Below are 13,371 nucleotides of genomic sequence, written 5' to 3'. Positions count from 1 at the left end.
TTAAAGCAGATAGGTCTTTTGAATGTTTCAAGTATGTGTTATTTTTTGGTTAAGACCGTTGTCGATAGCAATCTGCCATGTAAAGTAGAATTTGGGTTGACATTGTTCAAATAGGAAATGTGTTCGCTTTTCAGGGATTATTTCCTGTAAATTAACGATACAAATAGATTAAGTGTCAGTAGTTGCCAGCAGTGTGTATGGTTTGTGTTTACCTCATTGGGGCTAGTGTGTTAACGCTTAACCAGTCACACCTCATATCTTTGCGCATATTTACAATGAGTAATTCTTGTTATAAAATTGTATTTTAATGGTGTTTGACCTGCTTGGTTGTAAAATGGGGCATTGATTTTGAGTCCCCTCCCACCGTTACTCAGTGGCAGGAGAGGGCAATCTGAGACGTGTGTGTGTGTGCGTGTGCGTGTGTGTGTGAGCCTGGGTCCGTTCACACGCGTGTCTCTACTTTAGTGTAAGGAGCCAAGAGGGTTTATTTTAACACTGGGGGCTAATAAGGCTTCTCTACCAGCAGAACAGCATGCCACCGGAAAGGTCACAAGTTTGATCTTTCCTTGTAATGTCACAATGGTGACATTAAAGCAGGCAGCCTTTTTACTCAATGGACCTCAGTTATTTGGTGGCCCGGTGCAGCATATACTGCAACAATGCCCTTGGTCGGTCAAAATGTCCCCTTGCACAGTAGCTCATGCTAGCACCAAAGGTGATAATGGCTCAAGGGTATAGCACCACACACTTGAGGGGAGAGGAGAAATCCTGAGAAAATGTAAGGAGAAATAAAATTTAAAAAAGGATCTTGAGTATTTAAACCTTTTTCTCCTTCATCGTTTTCTATCATCGGACAATTCCATCCAAGGACCCTGTTAACCTTGACAGTCAACCCCTGTTCTCTGGGTAATAAGAGAGCCAAGATCAACCTCTTTTATCTAAGTCAGGACATGAGGACCTTGTGGGGGACCTTGATTATCACCCAGATAATCACAACTGTTTTTTCCAATAACTTCTATGATTTCTGTTTTTTTTTTTTTACTGTAGCCCATACTAATCACAAGTCTAATACATGTGTGATGTAACCTATTACGGTACATTATTTTCATAAGTGATAATTGTTCCTAGTACGACACATTGACTCTTACATCTATGATACTTTCCATATGATGTCTAGTGTTGGGAATGTTCTGCCAATAAACCTCTGACCACAACTATGTTGGCTCCCCAGCAGTACTCATAAACCAGAACAGCCATGTCTGAGGGGTGAGTCTGTAACTGTCACACTCTGTGTCTTTCAATCAATCACCCAACTATGGCAATGTTGTCAATATGGGACAGAAAATAATGCCTTCTTTCGATTTGTTTGTTTGTTTGTTTGGTTTGCAATATGTTGAAACAGACCGGTAAGTCAGTTTTGGACATATTTTTCCCCCCCTCATACCCTTTGTTGTACCTCATATCTTAGAAATGCCCTTTTGTTCATTACTTTGCTTTGTTTTGCACAATCAAACCTTTGTAATGGTCATTTTGGTACTGTATACATATGCTATGCAGGCAGTTAGCATGTCATGCTTATGAATAGCCACACTGACATCTTGGCAACAGCTTGTGGGACTTAACAAGTTAGACGTTATAATCTATCAGCAATTACTGAGTAATTGTCGTGTCGCAAGGCCATTTGTCTCAGGCTAACTGATAATCATCCAAATGATCCCAAGACCACCGTCGCAGTATCAACACGGAAGGATTCATTTGGTATCAATACCGAGCCACATACACAGTAGAAATGAGCCCATTGCTCTCTAAGACTGTGCTTCAATGAAGTCTGGTGATTTGGTGGCGGAGCATTACATTCTATTACATTAGGAACCACAGCTCATCCTAATCAATAGAGACAGGCGGTTGTATGCTCTGTAGCTCCGCTGTAATAGAGACCACATATTACTATAGGCTAACATCATCAGTGACTGTAATGAATAAGCCTACCTACATATGAAGATGTGCTAACATGATTAGTGACTGTAATGAGCCTATAATATACCTGGTATGTCTCATCTCTCTTTCAGAAAAAGACAAAGTACTCAGCAACCCGCAGGTTACTGCTGAAGGTAGGTCGGTCTGGTGAGAGTTTCTTTCTGTATGGAAGTGAACAAGAAAATGTATTCATAGTACTGATAGCATACTGTATGTATGTTTAGCAGGCTGCATATGACTAGTACACATGTTCAGATGTAGGATCTTAATTTGACCTACAGTATATTGTCACAGTAAACAATCTGGATCCGGCCCACAAGGATGTCCAAACCGGCCTGCGAGCGGTTTGAGTACAAAAAAATATACGCTACCGTTCAAAAGTTTGGGTTCACTTAGAAATGTCTTTGTTTTTGAAAGAAAAGCTACTTTTTTGTCCATCAAAATAACATAAAATTGATCCGAAATACATTGTAGACATTGTTAATGTTGTAAATGACTATTGTAGCTGGAAATGGCTGATTTTTAATCGAATATCTACATAGGCGTACAGAGGCCAATTATCAGCAACCACCACTCCTGTGTTCCAATGGCACATTGTGTTAGCTAATCCAAACTGATCATTTTAAAAGGCTCATTGATCATTAGAAAAGCCTATTGCAATTATGTTAGCACAGCTAAAAACTGTTCTGATTAAAGAAGCAATAAAACTGGCCTTCTTTAGACTAGTTGAGTATCTGGCGCGTCAGCATTTGTGGGTTTGATTACAGGCTCAAAGAAATATGCCTTTTCCAGCTACAATAGCCATTTACAACATTAACAATGTCTTCACTGTATTTCTGATCAATTTGATGTTATTTTAATGGACAAAAACATGTGCTTTTCTTTAAAAAATAAGAACATTTCCAAGTGACCCCAAACTTTTGAACGGTAGTGTATATTATATACACTGAGCATACAAAACAGAATAGCCTCAACTCATCGGGGCATGGACTCCACAAGGTGTCAAAAGCGTTCCACAAGGATGCTGGCCCATGTTAACTCCAATGCTTCCCACAGTTGGCTGGATGTCCTTTGGGTGGTGGACCGTTATTTATACACACAAGAAACTGTTGAGCGTGAAAAACCCTGCAGCGTTGCATTTCTTGACACACTCAAACCTGGCACCTACTACCATACCCCATTCAAAGGCACTTAAATATTTGTCTTGCCCATTCACCCTCTGAATGACACACAATCCATGTCTCAAGTGTCTCAAGGCTTAAAAATCCTTATTTAACCTGTCTTCTCCCCTTCATCTACACTGATTGAAGTGACATCAATAAGGGATCATAGCTTTAATCTGGATTCACCTGGTCAGTCTATGTCATGGAAATATGTTTTTGGGGGGGGTGGGGGGGGACAAATCCAATAAAAAAACTATGGATAGAGGACAATTTTTTTTCACATTTTGACGGTGTGAAAATATAACACATTTTCAGTGAGGCCGCCCCGGACCTCATTGGAGACTGAATACGGGCAAAATTAGTTTGACACCCCTGCTTTAGTCCATAATGTTGCTTGATAGGTGGTTAGGCTATTACCTTGCCAAAAGTAGGCTAGATGAAAAGTGCAATACTGTTAATATAACTGTGTGCTAGAGTGGGTTTTCAGTGAATTTATGTAAATCACAAAATTCTCAGCACCAAAGAATTATCAAATGAAGATCCTACAACTGTACACACAACAACAACATACAAGTGCCTAGAAAATCATGTTTGCCTAAACTAATTGCAATAATAAATACAATTTCAAAAACACTTGAAAACAGACTATTTTGTACGTCATATAAACTATGAATTGTATTGTGTTATCATTAAGTTGTTCAGTCATGTTTCCTTACAGCAAAAACTACTGAAGAAAGCTGGGGTCTTGCTGGTCCAGGAGCAAAGCAACAAGGTGACAGAGAGGGAGAGCACCTTGAACGAGAGAGTACCACCGCTGAAACTCTCCGGCCTATCTGTGCAAGAGCTTCAGGTACGCTTACATAACGCTAAGGCCCAACGTTCAAGTACCTATATAGTGCACTTCTATTGTCCAGGGTGTATATGGCTCTGGATACAGATGAGCAGTATTTCTGTTACATGTTTTGAAATATGTATTTCAATTTGTATTTCACTGGCCTGAACTACAATTCAATGTATTTTGTAACAAGATACAGTACTTTTGAGATCTGTATTTTTATTTTGTAAAATACAAAATACTTTTCTATACCATTTTTTTTATAGTGGTTCACAATTTGTTTACCCCCTTTCACCCTGCATTGGTATCAGAAGTCTGATGGCACTATGGTGTTGTAAAAGTGTCTGGTAAATGACCAAGATGTAAATGTAAAAATGAACACTTGCAGGGAATTATTCTAATGAGCTCCTCCCCACGAAACAAGGCCAAAACGAATACCCAGTGTGCTTTCTTTTTACATAAACATTTACATTTTGCTCATTTAGCAGACACTCTTCTCCAGAGTAACTTACAGTCAGTGCATTCAACTAAGGTAAATAAACAACCAAATATCAAATCAAATCAAAGTTTATTTGTCACGTGCGCCGAATACAACAGGTGTAGTAGACCTTACAGTGAAATGCTTACTTACAGGCTCTAACCAATAGTGCAAAAAGGGTATTAGGTGAACAATAGGTAAGTAAAGAAATAAAACAACAGTAAAAAGACGGGCTATATACAGTAGCGAGGCTATAAAAGTAGCGAGGCTACATACTAGTCAGGCTGATTGAGGTAGTATGTATATGTAGATATGGTTAAAGTGACTATGCATATATGATGAACAGAGAGTAGCAGTAGTGTAAAAGAGGGGTTGGCGGGTGGTGGGTGGCGGGACACAATGCAGGTAGCCCAGTTAGCCAATGTGCGGGAGCAGTGGTTGGTCGGCCCAAATATTGTACTTGCAGATGAATTTTGAAAATACCTCAAATAACTGTATTTTGATTAAATACAATACTTTGCAGAAGTATTTGCTCTTTTATTTTGATACATTGGTCTTTAGAGTATTTTTTTATTGTAGCAAGATAGTATATTTGCCCATCTCTGGCTCTGGTCAAAGGTAGTAGGAAATAAGGTGCTATTTGGGGTGCAGATAGTAGCCATCCAAGCTTACGTTGTCAGGATTTATTCCCTGGCACGCTGTTGGTAAAGAACACCATCTCCTTTTTTGTTTAGACGTGTCAAAATAAATACAAATTGTAGCGCCCTTCTACCTGTCTCATTGATGAGTGAATGGAATTTTAAAGAGGTGGCTTTTGTAGTCTGTTTGATGCATCCTCCCACAGTACTTTTTCAACAGTCCTTGGTGGCTTATAGATGACTGAGTCTTTTTTCTTCACAGGAGCTCTGTAAGGAACTGCACAGGAAATGTGACACAGTGGACGAGGCACGATACGATATCGAAGCCAAAGTACTCAAGAATGAGAAAGAGGTTTGCTTTTTGTAATGTAAATTAAATGAGTTTACACTGTCAGACTCAGGACAGTTACCTGAAGTTACCTGACATCTATGAAAGTGCCTCAAAGTGTATTTCGTCGAAGATAACTATTTTTATACTGACTTCTATTGGTGACTTCAATATTCTGGAAGTTCCAAAAGTGCCACAAAATGCATTCTTTTTCAAATAAAAGCATTTTGATTTTCATTGAAATGCCAAGACCATAAATGGCAACATGCTTAGCTGATAAGGGTACAGGAGAGTGAACCTTTTTTCTGTATCTCAGCTCGCGGACCTGAATGCAAAGATCACCGAGCTGAAGGGGGGGAAGCGACCTAACCTCAAGAGGGTCAAGAAGTCTGCCGATGCTATGCTGGGGGCTTTGACTGAGGCCAAACTCAGCTCCAAGTCAGACTTTAAGTCCAACCTGAAGACAGTCAAGAAGGACAAGAAGGAAGAGGAGGTAAGACTAGGAAGTTTAGAATAAAAAGTCATGCAATGGCGTCAGGTAATGTTATAGTTTACAGCGCAGTTTCAGCTGGTATTGTATTTCCTTGGTACTTAGTACACAAACATGTGGTACCAATGGGTACTTAGTCCAAATAATTCAACACATTTAGTAAAGATTTGATTCAAATGATACTGATCAAGATACAGAGTTCACTGGTCTTGTTGCCGTGTCCGAGTCGTGTTTGATCATCCATACTGTATGTGACCATGGTAACCAGGCCGTCATTGTAAATAAGATGTTTTTCTTAATTGACCTTCCTGTTAAAATAAAGGTTACTGTCCATTCTCTTCGCAGAAAGCGGACCCGGGTGACTGGCGTAAGAATGTGGAGTCCATGTCTGGAATGGAGGGCAGGAAGAAGCTTTTCAATAGCTGAAACAGTTGAAATACACTGGCTCTGTAGAGATCTGTGGCTGCATTACCTGATTGTTTACTAATTCATATTTAGGATTTTCATGAAAATATATTTTTGCAGTGAGATTGTGTGTTTTCGGACGAAAGTCGCAAGTTTGAGGTATTTTACACTAAAGACTATGGGAACTATTTCGACTGTGGGAACTAATCAATATTTTTATTAAAAACGATTTAGTGTCGGCTACTTTGGATAATCATTTTTCGACGTCGTGTTTGATTTAGATTCCTATAAAGAGAAAATAGTACAATGAGGAACAACGTAATATAATCATCATATTAGTTCATTTTGTAAATATTCAATTCCAGTTTGTTATTAAAACATCAATGATTCTGTTTTGGTTTAATATCTGTGTGTCTGCCAATATTGCTGATTAAAAAAAAATATGATGAAGTTAGTTGTCTTTCATGTTGTTTACCTTTGTCATATTGCAATATGCAAATATTAAATACACATACAGCGTAGATGCTGTTTATAACGTGGATAAGCCACTCAATGTGTAGTTTTGGCTTTTCAAGAGCAGTTCTCCTTTCAGCCTGTGGGTGACGCTATAGACAAGCAGTTGGACTGTTTAACCAAGGTTGCCCTTTTCAGTTCATTCCTATCACCACTAGGGTGTGTTAAAACATTACCCTTTCATTTAAAAGTTGACCTGTGGCTGGTTTGTGCTTACAAATGATACCTGGGAGGTATCACTCACTCTCTCTGGCCTTTGGTTATCAATGCCAAAGTCAACAATTAGCATGATGATCACAGTCCTCCCTGGGCCAAAGACTCCTTGCAAAGTAAGGAGACGTTTGAATAGTTGTGGAGTTCAGGTGAATTACACCTTGAAGTCATTAAAGCGACCGAAACTGGTTGAATTCTGCAGACATAAACATAAGAGCTTTCTAAAATGGGTACCATACTGCGACCAATATGCTGCTATAAATTACCTATAAAACCAGTCATAAGAGTGTCTAAGTCCATAGTGCTGTATTGGAGCGGGGAGGCAATGTTTTGGCAGAGAAAGAGGTGGCTAGAGGAAGGGAAGGGCAGTATGGAACAACGCATCCTCTCTGCACATCATACAGATGGTACAGAGGCACACATAGGTGTGTAACCTGCCATAGGGGCACAAAGGGTGGAGGAAGTCAAGCAGCATGCTTCAGCAAATATGCATTCATTTTTATATGGCAGTGACGGGTTGTTATTGTTTTTCTGTGATAAAGGACCTAACCCTTTCCACAGCTCTCTTTGGCGTGAGACACGTTTGCCTGTGCTGATAGGAAAATGGTCAAGGCAAATGTGATCGGGGTAAACATTTGCAGTGTCTGACAGAGGCTCTAAAACGATCGACATGCTGTATTGCAATGTGTTGTGGGAAACGGAGGCACTACATCAATTTTGTTTATATTTACAATACAGTACAATGTGATTCTTCAGGTAGCAGATACTCCTCTAATAAAGTTGCTTTTACGTTTTATGATTAGCAGATGGCCCAGTTTTGAACGAAAGCAGATGCGGGCCCCGTAGTAATATTAAACATCCCACACGATGTTATACGTGACCTTGCTGTGACTGGACTGCAGGAATGATTTCAATGGTTTGTTGTCTGTTGCTTTCCTGTATGTCACTGTTATTTACACTGAAACAATCAAGGAACAAGGCTTAAGATCCACTTTGAGGACATGTAAAGGGTTGGTATTAAAATCAGTTGCTCAACATGCAGTGGCCTGCAAAGCTTTGATTGGCTCATATAGCATCAGTAGACAGCTTGGCCAGGCTTGTGAGATACAATAATTGGCTAGGCTACATTGAAGTGTGGGAAATCAACTTTGCTATAAAAGAAGTATGTTGTTCATTGCTCTCTCTTCCATGTCTGGCAATCGTTGACAGTGTAATATTTCCTTTCAGCAGTCGCCCTGTAAAATGCATGCATTCTATATCAGACTAGTGACATTTCCTTAAATGACAATAAACAAGGGATACCCACTAGGGAGGTTGTTGAAGTCATTCTTTCAGAACTAACTAATGAAAGTACCCAGACTTCCATTTATGGGCATCAGTCGGCATGGCAAGATCACTGGAGGGCCTTGGGGGAGATGCTCTTTAAGGCCCATTGAAAGTAGTGACCTGAACCACATGCTGAGGGAGAACAAACTCAGCAGATGTGTGGAGGAGTAGTCCACCTCCTGCCTTAGTGGGAGGTTTTATTAGGCTTCCTATGGAGCATAGGCTGTTGGGCACGTGCCAGGGCCCATCACACTTGACAGTGTCTTTATGCTATGGGATTTAAGAATGCAGCGTTAGACGTCTCTGAAGCCTCCGCCTTGTCATGGTGATGGTTCCCCACCTGCTCAGAATGGAGATGGCTCAGTTACTGTAAGGGGCTGTGCTGCTTAAAGTGTGCAGCAAATTATGTACGCCATTTCATCACGAGTTAAGTAAGGGTGTTTTCACACTTGTTCCCTTTCAGTCCGTTTTTGTGAACTCAGTTCGCAACAAAAAAATGTGCAGTGTGAACACTCCAAAGGAACTCAGACCCAATAAAAAGAGCCCCGAAGCGAACCGAACTTGAGACTATCTCGAGAGGTGGTCTGAGTTCGGTTCGCTTGAATTCCGAGGTCCGGTTACTTTTTTTAGGACAATGTGAATGCAAAGCTCCCCCGGTTCGCATTTCATTATTCCCGCACCACACGCTAGACTACTGCAACACCGTTTCCCCTGCCATAAACCCTTACATTGGTACCACAAAAGAGAGATGATGATGTGCAGGTTCGCGGGAAAAAACGTGTGCTGTTTGTGGATATTGATTAGCGATCGTCAAGGACGCACAGATATTCCAAAATGAGTTTTTGGTTCAGATTATTTGTTTGCAAAATATGTGATCTATAGGCTAAGAGAGTTTCATAAATTGTTTATTGATTGTGGGGTTTGAATAGCGTGAGAAGACAATATTTGGTGAGAGTCACAACATAGCGTACAAAATCTATTCTAGCTCTTAAAGTAGCCTACCTTGGCTGTACAACAGTATTATTTATTCTGCAGTTATTGTATTGCTTTTCTTCTGTTACCAATCACATTTACATGTTAATAATATCTTCTGATTGCAATTAGTAGGTCTCATATTTGAACTAAATGCAATCTATTAGCGTCCAAAATGTAAGTAGGTATATCCATAGCACATTCTGATTGGATAGCTTGTCCTGCACTTTGTAAAAACCCAGAGTGCATGTTGTAAAAAGATCTTAGTTCCCTTCTAAACATAGCAATATGAATGCAAAGAGGACTCGGCCCACAAAATAGGTGAAGTGAACTGGCAAAAGAGTTGAGTACTCACTCAAACGGGGAGGAAAGTAGCCTAGTGGTTAGCATGTTGGACTAGTTACCGAAAGGTTGAAAGATCGAATCCCTGAGCTGACAAGGTAAAAATCTGTTGTTCTACCCCTGAACAAGGCAGTTAACCCACTGTTCCTAGGCGTCATAGAAAATAAAAAAATTGTTCTTAACTGAACTGCCTAAAATAAAATGTATAAAAATGCAAGGGTAGTGTGAATATGAAGAGAACTGAGTTATTTTGCTTTTCTTTACCCCAGAATTCACTTTAAAGAAGACTGAGATTGGTTCTTTTAAAGTGGACTAAATGAAAACACCCTAATTTATTGGCAATTGAGGCATAATTTTTCAGTTTCATTATTAAACTCCACTGTAGCTTATGGGAACAAGTAACATTATTCAACCACGTTCCATGTTCAACGTTTTATATTCTCTGCCACGATTTGTCCAATTCGGCATGAAGGCTCAAGTTTACATTAGGTATAGAGCTGAAGATGTAAGTAAGATAGATTCTCTGTATGTGCTTTAGCCTTATAGCTGGGGATGACGGTGTCCCCCAGGGATGTGTTCTGGTGCACCTTGACATGTAGGAAGAGGTGGAACCTGAGCCAGGTGGGTCACAGCTAGGCCTTCTAATCTCTCTGTGGGCCCGTAACACGCTACATGTAATTGATCATAATAAATCATTTGGCATAATGCAGAGTGGAAATTGGCCATAGAGGGAGGTCATAGGGGGATGGAGCAGGAATATGTTCAGTCCCATATACGAATTCATCATGCAGCTTAAAAAACGAGTATCCACAGAAGGGGCTTGGGTTTCACGAGACCTGTGGGGGATTTGGGAGATTAAGCACATGTATGGATGTTATGTTACCGTCATGCGTTCGTCAGTTTCATTTTGAATTTCGGGTTCAATAACTGTTCATTCATGAATGAAAATGTGACACATTTTTCAAGTACAGAGTGTTTCTGGTTTATCTGCTATGCTGTCACTTGCCGTGCTTGTGTTGAGGCCAAGCACACCAAATCCACTACAACTTTGTAACAACCTTTCCATGATGTTTCATTAGTGTCAAACAGCTTTACAGCAGCGTATTTACAACAACATTGTGCTTTTATTAGGATTCACTTGCCACAATTCACTAAAACTGGGATCGCTGCTCTGGAGACAGATTTGTGATGCTGACGTTCTTAGACTAATCTTTTCTTTGCCCATGGTCCGAGGAAGATCAAAGGTCAATATTTTTATTTAACCTTTATTTAACTAGGCAAGTCAGTTAAGAACAAATTCTTTTTTTCAATGACGGCCTAGGAACAGTGGGTTAACTGCCTGTTCAATGTTGAGTCAACCATGAGATCAGAAGCTCTGGGAGTGTAGCCTTGATTGTGGCTACTGCTGGGCATCCATCCTCAGGTTGACCAAACACAGGGAGGAGAAAGCACAGCGTTAATCCACCCTGTCTTTGATGTCGGCCGTGGTGTCGGCCGTTGTTTTTCTGCCGCGGTGCTGGAGGTCAACACAGCTGCTGATTGAGGCTGAATGCTTCTGATAGAGCAGCAGAGAGCGTTTGTAGCCAGCTTCAGCAAGGGTAACATTTTAACACTCACACTTGGTTATACTGTACAGTGGGGCAAAAAAGTATTTAGTCAGCCACCAATTGTGCAAGTTCTCCCACTTAAAAAGATGAGAGAGGCCTGTAATTTTCATCATAGGTATACTTCAACTATGACAGACAAAATGAGAAAAACAAATCCAGAAAATCACATTGTAGGATTTTTAATGAATTTATTTACAAATGATGGTGGAAAATAAGTATTTGGTCAATAACAAAAGTTTATCTCAATACTTTGTTATATACCCTTTGTTGGCAATGACAGAGCTCAAACGTTTTCTGTAAGTCTTCACAAGGTTTTCACACACTGTTGCTGGTATTTTGGCCCATTCCTCCATGCAGATCTCCTCTAGAGCAGTGATGTTTTGGGGCTGTTGCTGGGCAACACGGACTTTCAACTCCGTCCAAAGATTTTCTATGGGGTTGAGATCTGGAGACCTTGGAGACCCACTCCAGGACCTTGAAATGCTTCTTACGAAGCCACTCCTTCGTTGCCCGGGCGGTGTGTTTGGGATCATTGTCATGCTGAAAGACCCAGCCACGTTTCATCTTCAATGCCCTTGCTGATGGAAAGATGTTTTCACTCAAAATCTCACGATACATGGCCCCATTCATTCTTTCCTTTACACGGATCAGTCGTCCTGGTCCCTTTGCAGAAAAACAGCCCCAACGCATGATGTTTCCACCCCCATGCTTCACAGTAGGTATGGTGTTCTTTGGATGCAACTCAGCATTCTTTGTCCTCCAAACACGACGAGTTGAGTTTTTACCAAAAAGTTATATTTTGGTTTCATCTGACCATATGACATTCTCCCAATCTTCTTCTGGATCATCCAAATGCTCTCTAGCAAACTTCAGACGGGCCTGGACATGTACTGGCTTAAGCAGGGGGACACGTCTGGCACTGCAGGATTTGAGTCCCTGGCGGCGTAGTGTGTTGCTGATGGTAGGCTTTGTTACTTTGGTCCCAGCTCTCTGCAGGTCATTCACTAGGTCCCCCCGTGTGGTTCTGGGATTTTTGCTCACCGTTCTTGTGATCATTTTGACCCCACGGGGTGAGATCTTGCGTGGAGCCCCAGATCGAGGGAGATTATCAGTGGTCTTGTATGTCTTCCATTTCCTAATAATTGCTCCCACAGTTGATTTCTTCAAACCAAGCTGCTTACCTATTGCAGATTCAGTCTTCCCAGCCTGGTGCAGGTCTACAATTTTGTTTCTGGTGTCCTTTGACAGCTCTTTGGTCTTGGCCATAGTGGAGTTTGGAGTGTGACTGTTTGAGGTTGTGGACAGGTGTCTTTTATACTGATAACAAGTTCAAACAGGTGCCATTAATACAGGTAACGAGTGGAGGACAGAGGAGCCTCTTAAATAAGAAGTTACAGGTCTGTGAGAGCCAGAAATCTTGCCTGTTTGTAGGTGACCAAATACTTATTTTCCACCATAATTTGTAAATAAATTCATTAAAAATCCTACAATGTGATTTTCTGGATTTTCTTTCCTCATTTTGTCTGTCATAGTTGAAATGTACCTATGATGAAAATTACAGGCCTCTCTCATCTTTTTAAATGGGAGAACTTGCACAATTGGTGGCTGACTAAATACTTTTTTGCCCCACTGTATATGGGTGTGTTTGTTTGTTCCGTAACACCTAGCGATCATGAGAGTGCTCAGAGAACTCCCTGATTGTTTTTTTTCGACCTGTCTAATAGACTGACACACAATTAAAATCAAATCAAATGGAACTGCATTGGTCGAGTACACATATTTTGCAGATGTTATCGCAGGTGTAGCGAAATGCTCATGTTCCTTGCTCCAACAGCGCAGTAATACCTAACAATACAAAACAATACACGGAAGTACCCAAAAATGTAAAGAAATTAATTAAGAAATATGGAAATATTAAAACGAGTGGTGTCAGAGTTTGGAATATAAATATATATGTACGGTGCCATCAGAAAGTATTCACACCCCTTGACTTTTTCCACATTTTGTTGTGTTACAAACTGGGATTAAAATGTATTTGTCATTTTTTGTAAACGATCTAAACAAAGTATTCTGTAATGTCAAAG

General features: G+C 40.4%; 1 pseudogene; it reads left to right on the top strand.

Moving 5' to 3' along the window:
• The first annotated feature begins 1,255 nt into the window (after positions 1-1,255).
• On the top strand, positions 1,256-6,582 carry LOC120049335 (annotated as a pseudogene).
• Positions 6,583-13,371: the final 6,789 nt, after the last annotated feature.

This window comes from Salvelinus namaycush, chromosome 6 (assembly GCF_016432855.1).
Source record: "Salvelinus namaycush isolate Seneca chromosome 6, SaNama_1.0, whole genome shotgun sequence".
Lineage (NCBI taxonomy): Eukaryota > Metazoa > Chordata > Actinopteri > Salmoniformes > Salmonidae > Salvelinus > Salvelinus namaycush.
Note: the sequence above shows the minus strand (reverse complement) of the source record. Positions and strands in the feature narration are given on the sequence as shown.